This window comes from Caloenas nicobarica, chromosome 1 (genome assembly GCF_036013445.1).
Source record: "Caloenas nicobarica isolate bCalNic1 chromosome 1, bCalNic1.hap1, whole genome shotgun sequence".
Taxonomy (NCBI): Eukaryota; Metazoa; Chordata; class Aves; order Columbiformes; family Columbidae; genus Caloenas; species Caloenas nicobarica.
The window spans coordinates 50,590,950-50,601,953 of record NC_088245.1 but is presented as its reverse complement, the minus strand read 5'-3'; the positions used below and the strand labels follow the sequence as shown (position 1 = coordinate 50,601,953).

The 11,004-nt window shown below is 41.9% G+C and overlaps 1 pseudogene; it reads right to left on the bottom strand.

The window, feature by feature from the left end:
* Positions 1 to 2,081: 2,081 nt before the first annotated feature.
* On the bottom strand, positions 2,082 to 10,067 carry LOC135999558 (uncharacterized protein C12orf50 homolog; annotated as a pseudogene).
* Between the last annotated feature and the right edge of the window lie 937 nt (positions 10,068 to 11,004).

Here is an 11,004-nt window from a genome sequence, read left to right as displayed (position 1 = left end):
CGGGGCCATGAGGCGGCGGGGCGCGGTGCAGCGGAAGGTGCCGTGTGTGTTCGTGACCGAGGTGAAGGAGGAGCCGTCGGCCAAGCGGGAGCGCCAGGTGGCCGAGGCGGAACGGGGCCGGGGCCGGGCCCAGGGGGAGTCGCTGGGCCGCGGGGAGCGGCGCCGCACGGCGGGGCGGAGCGGGGTGGACAGGCAGCGGCAGCGGCCGTGTCAGACCCGCCCGGGCCGGCTGCGGGGAGGGGGACAGCGAGTGGCGGGAGGTTTGGCTGCAGATCTTGAGAGAAATGTGCGGTCCGGGTTTCCATATGGCTCCCCGCCTTAACTGCGGGAGAGAAAGATCGTTTGGGAGCCAGTTCAGGTGTGTCCCCCCCTTTTGCTGCCAAGTGCATCCAGGTGTGCACCCCGATGCTGAGTTTGCTTTGTCTGAGTTTGGGCACAGTCATGGCAGGAACGCGGCTGCACTGGGAGCCTGTGTGGAGCCGTTTTGCTGTGCCCACCTGTGAGCCCTGCAGAGACAAAACAACCTTGTTTCTCATCTTTTTGTTGTGCTCAAAGCAATATCAGCATTATGAGGGAAGAATTTATTTGAGGCTGCAAGATGTGGAGTATGTAGCAAGGTGACAGTAATGGAGCCCAGTCAAAGGTAATTCTTGCCAAGATGTAACAAGCATTGTCCGGACAGATCGGGGTGTCATTCGCCTGTCTGCTGTAGCGCTCCAACTGGCGTTGTCCAGTCTCTTCTTGAACACTGTCAGGCTTGGGCTGTGACACCTCCCTGGGGAGCCTGTTCCAGTGCTCCAGCACCCTCTGGGGGAAGAACCTTTTCCTGATGTCCAACCTAAACCTTCCCTGGCACATGTTCGTTTAATTGCCTCGGGTTCTGTCATTGGTCACCAGAGAGATCAGCACTTGCCCTTCCTTCTCCCCTCGTGAGGAAGCTGTAGAGCATGATGAGGTCTCCCGTTAGTCTTCTCTTCTCCAGGCTGAACAAACCAAGTGACTTTAGCTGCTCCACATATGGCTTCCCCTCCAAACCCTTCACCAACTTTGTAGCCCTCTTCTGGACACTCTCCAGTAGCTTTATATCTTTTTTTATCCTGTGGTGCCCAGAACTGCACCCAGTGCTCCAGGTGAGGCCGCACCAGTGCAGAGCAGAGCGGGACAATCACCTCCCTGGCCCGGCTGGCAATGCTGTGCTTGATGCACCCAGGACACGGTTGCCCTCTTGGCTGCCAGGGACACTGTTGGCTCATGTTCAACTTGCCGTCAACCAGAACCCCCAGGTCCCTCTCTGCAGAGCTGCTTTCCAGCATCTCGTGCCCCAGTCTGTATGTACAGCCAGGGTTGCCGTGTCCCAGGTGCAAAATCCGGCACTTGCCCTTGTTAAACTTCATGCAGTTGGTGATTGCCCAGTTCTCCAATTTGTCCAGATCCCTCTGCAGGGTCTCTCTGCTCTCGACAGTGTCAACAGCTCCTCCCAACATCGTGTAAGCAGCAAGCTTAGGATTCCCTCTAGTCCTGTGTTCAAGTCATTTATGAAGACATTGAAGAGTGCTGGCCCTAAGATGGATCCTTGTGGAACCCACTAGTGACTGGTGTCCAACCCAACGTGACCCCGTTTACTAGAACCCTTTGAGCCCGACCCATCAGCCAATTGCTCACCCGCTGCATTGTTGTTTATGCAGCTGTGTGCTGGACATCTTGTCCAGGAGAATGCTGTGAGAGACAATATCAAAGGCTTTACTGAAATCCAAAACCAATTTATTTAATCACGGTACATATGCATTAAAACTTCTGTTATGCAGTAAAACTTCTGTGAAATAAATTAGGGGAACACTCAGCTTAGAGATTTTTTTCATCTCTATGCACATATTGTACTAGCAGTCTTGTGGTGAACAGCCACAGTCTTTAAAAATCATCTCAACTGTCTAATTTTCGTAACAGACACAACTTAGTGAATATATTTAAAACCTTAATATATGACCATACAGAACATACTTTCCTAATTTCCATTTTTGTCACTTTTGAAACATTGGTGCATCTCGTTTCACTTTAGAGTATTGTAATGTCAACCACTCGCTTCATCCTATTCTCCGCTCTGGGTATCGTTCTTGTTTTCTGTTCACTTGCATGTCGTTTTGGCTCTGTTGTCAAAATAGATATACAGAAGGTTTTGTACATTATTTACTAGAATAAATCTATAGATGCTCTTTCAGAAACATGTTAAGAATTAAACTTTGAGCATGAGATAGAGGTTGTAATCTCTGCTTTCAAGGCAGCTGTAAAATGTATTAATGGTCCTTAGGGTATCAGGAGAATGTTCTGTAGCCCGAGTCCTTTTATGAATTTGGAGCTCGGCTGATCATCGTTCAGCTGTTGCAGATGCTTCACGAGCAATCAAACAGACAAACAGATCACACTCCTGTGGTCTGTGCTGTGCTTTGTCCAGCGCTACGAGCCAAAACCCACTTGTTGTAGCTCCTCACTTTGAAGGCAGGTACGTATTTTGCTTTCATATCAGTAATATTGTAAAACATTAGAAATCCTGGGTTAGTTATACAGTCAAAATTACATATCTGCAAACAAACAGAACTACTCCCTGGTCATTCAGATGACTCAGCACTGCTTAGAATCTTGTGGGTTTTGGCTGCAAAAGCTTTAAGAGCAGTTTTACATTTTCTAGGTGGGGAGAGTCCTGTCGCTTTTGTGAAGTAGACTGCATTGTAAAAATTTTGATCAAACAGTTACCTGAATGGTTGTTCCAAATTTAGGGAATGTTCTTGCATGTGGATTTCTTTTCCTCCAAGTTGGTGCATTGTAAGATCCTGAAGTGTATTTGTCTGTAGAAGAAACATAAACATTGTTTCTGAGTTCAGCTACAATTTCAGGAAGGACTCTCTTAGGCTGGTATGTGAATTAAATATTACATCAGCAGAAGTATCCATGAAAGCATCAGGTGAATCACACATCATCTCTGAAATACAAGCCAGTGTTAAATACAGACTTTCTCTCCAGTACTTTAAAGATCATGTGTAATCTTGCAGCGTTTCCTCAGGCTCACGGGATCTTCCAAACGAGGCGATTCTGCCACGGACACCCGTGACTTGAACAACGTCAATATTCCTGTGTTCAAAATCTTCCCAAAGGCATCAATTGCTTTTCAGTTAAACAAATCCATAATCCAATCTCCTCTTCTATCCCTGCTTGTGCAAGCACTAGATACATGGCAAACGGATGTTTTTGTGCTGGGCAGTTGATTGTGCATCAGAGAAGCTGCCTAATGACTAAGTGTTTTCTGTGAAATTTGGTTAAAAATATTATTAGTTCTCTTGTTTTGTATTAATTCCATCTCAATTCCATTAATTCAAATCATTAATTGCAAAATAATGCTACGATTTTAAGTTTATATATAGGTATTTATGCACAACATGTAAGCATTACCATAGTTTTCTGTTTGGGTCGAAAATCTTCTATTTGTGTCAAGCTGATTCTTTGGTTTGGAGCATTTCCGACCATATGGCTCAGGTACTGCTGAAAAGAAAGGTAGTGACAATGGTAATGGTTGTTCTTATGACAAAAAAGCTGATCACCTTTTTTTGTGAAATGCTCTTTTTTTAACCTGGCAATTGATTAATTGTGTTATTCAGATTAAGAATGTTCTCTTTGTAATCTCTATACCAATCTGTCCACATTTAATCAAAGCAAACATGAAAAGAAAAAAAGTAAAACTGTTCATCTCCAGAATAAAGCAGTACCGTTTGGATTAATTTGACTTAACATTATGAATCTTTGGGAAGGGGTTACTCTGTCAGAGTGAGATTCCTTTTATTGCAAATGAAGACAGGGAGGCACCTCAAGATGGAGATTCAACCAGTCTTAGAAGAGATGACTGAACCTGGCAAGATGAAATCGCTTTCTTAACTTATGATTATTGAAATTATTTACCACTAAACTTCTACATGAAGTGAGAGATGAAAACAACAGAATTATCCAGAGTAACCATGGAAAAGGAAAGCAGAAAGGCAAATAAAACCCAACTGATGTACGAGGTTGTGAGAAGCTGTATTAGCAAGTTGAAAACACAGTGTAAGATGTAAACTTATGGTTACATCTGAAACAGATTGCCAAAAAGCAACACATAGGACTTCTTTATGGAAGATGAAAATAATACTAAATTATAAAAATAGGCATGAATCCATCATGCTCCAACATGAAGTTAAATGGACTATTACAAGTTATTAAATGTTTCAGAAGAAGAAATCAGATAAAAGAAGCTGTAATTAGTGGCGGTCGGTATGTTAGTACACATCAGCACATCATTGCATTCATTGCTCTTTGGGCAGAGAAATGAATTCCTGCTATGAAGGCATTTAGGCAGAAATGACTTAACGATCGCCTGCAGGGACAAAAAAGAAAGCAGCACAATACAGACAGGCACATTTGAGGCATTTTAAGAATCCTGTGTAAGCAGGAGCCCACCTGTAGATCCGTTGAGCTTTGGTTCCTGGTTGACATTGACAGTGCAGTGCGGTAGAATACATATGCTGATCTTTGAGGTTCTGAAGAATCACAATAAATCTTTCTTCCAGCTGCTCTCCCACGAGGAACATAAGCAGCAGTTTCATCATCCTTCCTTCGACCCCTTGGCTGGTAACTTGGTTTTCCTTTGGGGTCTGAAGTGTGAATTCCTAAAAGTGAAAAAGCAAATTAAATGAAAATTTTGAGCTGTTCGTCAAAATTTGACATATTGCAGGAGCCTGGAGGCTGGAAGACAAGATTAATACAATGTTCTTTGTGGAGAGTCCAATCTAAATATGGATTGTCCACATTTGACATTAACAGAAATTAGGTAGGTAGTGCTGGCTCATCTAACAGTTTAGTAAATGAAAATGAATAAGCCAACTGTTTTCTCAAAACACCTTTTCCTGGTACCGTATGAGGTGAATTTCTTGGCTCCTCAGAAGTCCATTTATTCTTCTTTATTTCTTTGGAGTGATGCTTATTTACCAGCTCACTGTGGTTGTGTTTAGGGTTTACAGTTTAACAAACATTGGCTTTAATCCACAGGGACATTTGTAAGAACTGAGAGTGAAAAGTTGTATGTAATTTGTGTGTGTGTCACAGGGGGAATAAACCCTTTTCCAAAGTCAAAGTGTAACATCTGCATGGGAACCCAATGCAAACAGGCTCCAAAGCGCAGGGTGACAACTTCTGAGCCTGAGCTGCCTGTCATTACAAGAGAACTCAGCAACAAAACCACAACCCTTAATATGTTCCTCTCTGCCGCTGTTTATTTCTCGCCCCTTGCACATGAGGGATGCTTTGCCTGTGTCTCAGTTGTATCAGTTCAGCTACGTGTTGTCCTGCAAACTGAACAACTAAAACAACGTGGCATAGAAAATAACTTCAGTTGACAAAAGGATTACTTGAATCGTCAGGCACTTCGGTGATACAGTTCACAGCACGGGCCCACACAGAGTCTTAACAGCTGAATGCGCATTGCTGACATGGTGACAAACAGCGTTGCGGAAATACCAAGGAATGGCGGGAGATTCAACATTCCTATAATAGATTCACCTCTGATGTCAATGTACCTGGTGACTAAGGGTATTCTACTGCAGTTTAAGGCGTGCATATTCAGGTATTTTACTTACCACAAGAGAAGATGTTAATCAATGAGAAGCTGATGCTAAAGGGTATTTACCTCCATTGTCAAAGGATCGACGATCTCTTCTGGGAATACGCTCTGTTGGTATTCTCCTTCCTGAAATCTCTCCTTCTCTTTTTGTATTAATAAATGTTCTGGGAATTCTACTGCCATCACCTGGAAAGGCAACAGAAAGGATGTGTGAGCTGCTTGTGTGTAAGCACAGGGACTGGCCCTGCCATTCTCTTCCTCCCACCTCTGTGAGATAGTGATGAGTGCAATTTCCTTTAACCTCCCATTTTATATTCTTTCTCTTTTCTTAGATGTTTGGTTCCTGGCCACTGTAACTGATGTAGAACTTTCATGCTCTCTAAGACAATTCCATAAAATGCAGCTTAAAGACAAACTATGGCTCCGAAGTAAAGAACCAGCTACAAATTACCTGCTTATTCTTTAGCTTCTCACTTTTCATGAATTGTATTGACGAATCTTACCTGACGAAATTTAAGGAACAGTTGTACACGTGGGGTTTGCAGCCCGTTTCTACCTTTTCCATGTGTATTTGATACAGGTAGTCACCACGTGTGTGACACTATGTATGTATATATATGTGGGGAAAAATTAATGAAGTATTTTACTGTTCTTCGTAATATGGTGTCTTTTATTATCACTAAATTAAAGAAGAGGGGAGGAGGGGCAAAGTATCTAATCCTTTGTCCCTGTAAGTGTAATCCTAAAAGTGGTACATATTGTCCAAGAAGATGAAAAGTCCTTACCTTTCTGCAAGTCTCGCTCGGTAGCTTCCAGGAGTAATTTCTCCTTTTCCTGAGGTGAAGACACAGTTTGTGCTGATTGGTGTTCGTGAGGGTATTGCATCCTGTAATACTCTCCTAAACATAGCCTGAGAGGGAAAATAAACCCGAGGCTTAGTATATTGGCATTGTTGCTGTTTAGGAAAGAGTGACTGATTTCATATTTACCAGTTTTATAGCATATTTCCTTTATGGCTCTTTCCTCTTCAATTTCTGCAGCAGTCTTAGGCACCCAATTAGAAACATCTGTAGGAAATAGTTTTAAAAGATTACTAGGTATCCATACAAAGACCTTCAGCAATTCTTAATAATCAAATATCATCATGAATTTCTCTGAGTGAGATACAGTCAACGGTTTAATAACTACATTTAAAAAATACAAAGCCAAAACAAATATATAAAAATATGCATAGACATTCAGTTAATCTAGTGAATTTTGTCCCCGAATTTAGAGAAAGTTTGAAGAGTGTTTGATGGCCATCTGAATTGTGGATCACTTTTCAAATTCTATTTAATGAAAATGGGGTATGTGGATGATACTGCTATTGAAATATACAGATAGACATTTCACAGGAATTAGGATGTTGCCTCTACTTTTGGTGACTACTGGTTCAAGTATTTTGGGGATTAGCTGGAGACTATTTTGAAATCTTGTCGACAACTCTTTTCTAAGTAGGTAATGGTTATTATAACAAATCAGTTGTGAAGTGTAGAAAAAGATCCTATTCTACTTTTTTGTAAAAGAAAAAAAAGCTGTTTACAGGTCTCTTTCTCATCGTCATCCTCTTCATCTTCTTCATTCTTGAGGCTTATAATCAGTGGAGCATGAACTGGTAGGAAAATATTCTCTTGATTTCGGAGTGATTTCTGATGATGGGCTGGATGCAGAATCCTTTCTTGGCCACCCTGCTGCAATGACGCATCTGCAGAAAAGAACGTTATATTTCTTTTATTAGGAGGAACTAAAATATCAAATCCAGGTTCAGATCAGCAGGTGTAACTTTGACATCTTTATCCTATGGAAGGGATCATTACATAGGCACATTGTGCCTTGTGGTAAAACTATTCCGCAGAGCTTGGCAAAGGAGCATCTTGCAACAACAGAAAGCGTGAAAAAACACGGGTTGTATCTCCTCTGAAAGAACAGATGAGGAATAAAGCCTTTTGAAAAGAGGGACGTTTTGATCATTTGATGATGTTTAGAGAAGGCTGGATGTCTCTTCCAGCTGTTGGATACTAATTTCAGTCAGTATCCTTCTTTCTTCCAATGTGTTTCAGGATATTTACAACATAGGGAAACATGTAAGTAGTTGTACCTGCGCTGAAATGAGTACATGAGTTTTGTACCCCAGCTGTGAAAATATTTTAAATATGCTGAATTATAGGCAGAATTATAGTACCACTCCCCATGGCATCTACCTTTGGTGAATTTAGCAATGCTAAGCACTGCATTACCCATTTTTAGCTTGCAGACATTTTTTTTCTGTCCAAATTTTTAGAATCACAACTCTTTTTACGAAATACAAAATGTATATTTTGAGAAAGAGTATGAATTTCATGAAAATCATTTTCACCTAAATGAAGAAAATCAGAAAAGGCATTCTCTTCCATAGGAATTTATATCTACCCATAATGTTTGCGGAAAACTGTATCAGAACTGGGATAGCATTTTCTGAGAGCCAGGAAATGCAACTGCCTGAAATAAAAATGATGATACAATCAGGATTCTGTACATTACATTAAAAATACTGAAGTTGGATATATTTTCCAGTTGGATATATTTACTTCCGGCAATGTGTGCACTCACAGAAAGAGCACTCAAGTTCTTGTCTTGCTCCTCTGGGGCTGGGTGGCTCAACACACCCACATAGGACACGCTGCCTTTCCCTGGGGGAATTTCTGGAACACAAGGTGTTTGCTTCTGACTAGAGGTCTCTCTGGACTTCTCTCGTGACACCTTTCTCCAGCTCTGGAGCTCAGGCCCATGAACATCTCCACTTTAGTCCCCTTGCTCATGCATCTGTGACAAGTCACGCTGCTCTCACTCCAGCTTCTGCCTGATTTCTGACACCTGTCTTGGTTCCCTGCTCCAGACACTTTCCGTGTTACAGGTTCCAGCTGTCTAACTGGCTGGCTCCTGGTAGCCAAGAGCTCCTCTTTAAAACGAAATGATGAAAAAACCCCACATCTTGTAATGGTTGGGGTTTTAAATTTTTCTATAAATAATCTGATTTTCAGATATTGCACAGCCGTGCAAACTATTCCTGCAACATTTCTACTCCATAGCTCTTGCTAACCTCTTTTCATGGGACTGAGAGAAACATCCGTAACATGACAGCTAAAAAATTCATGTGGCAACCCTGTTCAAATGCCAATAAAATTCATTTCTTTGCCTTGAACTTGCTGGGGTAGCAGATCCTACCCCATTGATTTACCATGGTACATTTTGGACCTTCATAGAGATTACTGAGCACTGCAGGGACATTCTTGTGGATCTGCTTATGCTAAGGGACAAATAGTAGAGAAAATATTTTTACTTACTGTTACTAGGTGGCAAAAAAAGTCCATTTATATTTCGCGGTTTGATATGATGGAAGGCACAACTGATCCTTACACAGCCTGAGGGTTGTTTTTCCCAGAAACAGGCGATGTGGCTGTACTTCTGCTGCAGGAGAAAAGAGATTTCATGTATTGTAAATATAACAATAAAAATAGAATAAATGCATTGGTACACGGTGTACTGCTGTGAACATATGACCAAGTTTTTTTGAGACCATGTTCTGATATTTTAGAACTCTTAAAGTTATCCTTACAGATACCTGAAGCTCCAGAACACTCTGAAGTTATCCTGAGTTTGGTCGATGGAGCTTCCGTCATGTAAAAGTGTTCCTAGATGAGAACATGAGTAAAGCAGTCTAATAAGTACTGCTGACTTTTCGTGAGATGCTGGGAAGAAAAAGAATCTATTAGTTACTTAACTGGCATGTGGTTGAGTTTCCTTTCCCGCAGAACGGGATAATCAGGTCAATCCCAAACGAAATCGGCTGTACAAGTGCGAATCTTACATTAGACTCTCTTAAGAAATGTACGTGGGTCCATGGGAAATAAGGAATGGGAAACCAAACCCAGAAAGATTCTCAGCAAAAACTGAAAAAGTAACAGTTTGGGAGTTGATGTTCTGAGATTACTGTCATTAATATTGCTCACACCCTCTCCCAGCTGTTTGTAGAGTTGACAAACAAAAGCCTAATGGGGAAAAGAAAAACCTACCCCCTCCCCCCCCAAAAAAACCCCCAGCCAAAACAAAAAAACCCCCAGCCAAAACAAAAAAACCCCAAAAACATAACCAAAAAACCAACCAAAACCAAACCCAAAACAATAGAGAGCGTATCTATATGGACTTGTTAATTATTTGTTTAATTATTCCTTCTTTACTAATACATATGTTCACACTGCTGCTCTCCCTCTATTGGTCAAAATTACACCAGCTAAAAAGTCCACACAAGATTGCAGAGATAGCGCTTTCATGAGAGTCACTCTTGTTAGTGTTACTTAAAGTTGTTTTTCTGTATCCCTGCCTTATTCCAGAGTACCGATTCTAGGAACATTTCTGATTATGCAATTCACTTCTTAATGAGATTCTATGTGATATTTTAAAGGAACTTTCACCTAGTTCAAGACGTTAACAGCTGGGTCTAAGAGCAGCATCTCCAAAACATGCCACGTTTGGACTGTAGTCAGTACAACTGGGCCATCCCCTGAGACGCGCTGGGTCTGGAGCCAAAGCTCATCTCCCCGGCATTAACGCCTAAATCCCCATTGCTGAAATGGATACAAAATGAAAAATTGCCCATGGTTCAGAAGATAATTAGCTCTTCTCACCACTTCCAAAAATCCGATATTTCCTCTACAGATGTGGCCATGACCCAGCCAGAGTGACCTATCAGCTTCTACGTTTATATAACAGACCTCCCTGTCAACATAGCTATATCAAGAAATCAAGGATCCAAAGTGCTCTACAATCTACAGCATTTACCTGTGCGTAGGGGGAACAGTAGAAATAGCAGTCATTCCCAACTGCGGTCATTTTCACCCCTTGTGCTTCTCCTCCACGCTGTTAATACTCGCAGGACATACATGCAAACTTTAAAGTTTTCAACACTGAGGCAAAAGAGTGTCTTGTCCTGAAAGCAGCAGTTTTCTTGTAAAAACTGGACCTTCAGCACCTCCGCTCTGCTTCTGTCTCGAAAGAAGATGCAAAGTGGCAGCAAAAGGCACTCGAGCGAAGGAGCTGGTGCCTTCTGCAGCCTTGCTGAACCGACAAAGGCAGTTGCCAGCCAGTATAGAATGTTACGTTTCAAAGTTCCAACTGCTCCTCCAGCTCCTGATGTCAACATCATGGCGCCAGGAGACATGTCCAGCTTGAACATCTACCTTCATCTCCATTGCTTCAGTGCAAAGTACAGAAAACAGGACCATTTCAGAGTCTCCCTTTCCAGTGTTTCTTTAATGAAAAATGGAACAAACCCATTTGCCAGGGCTTAA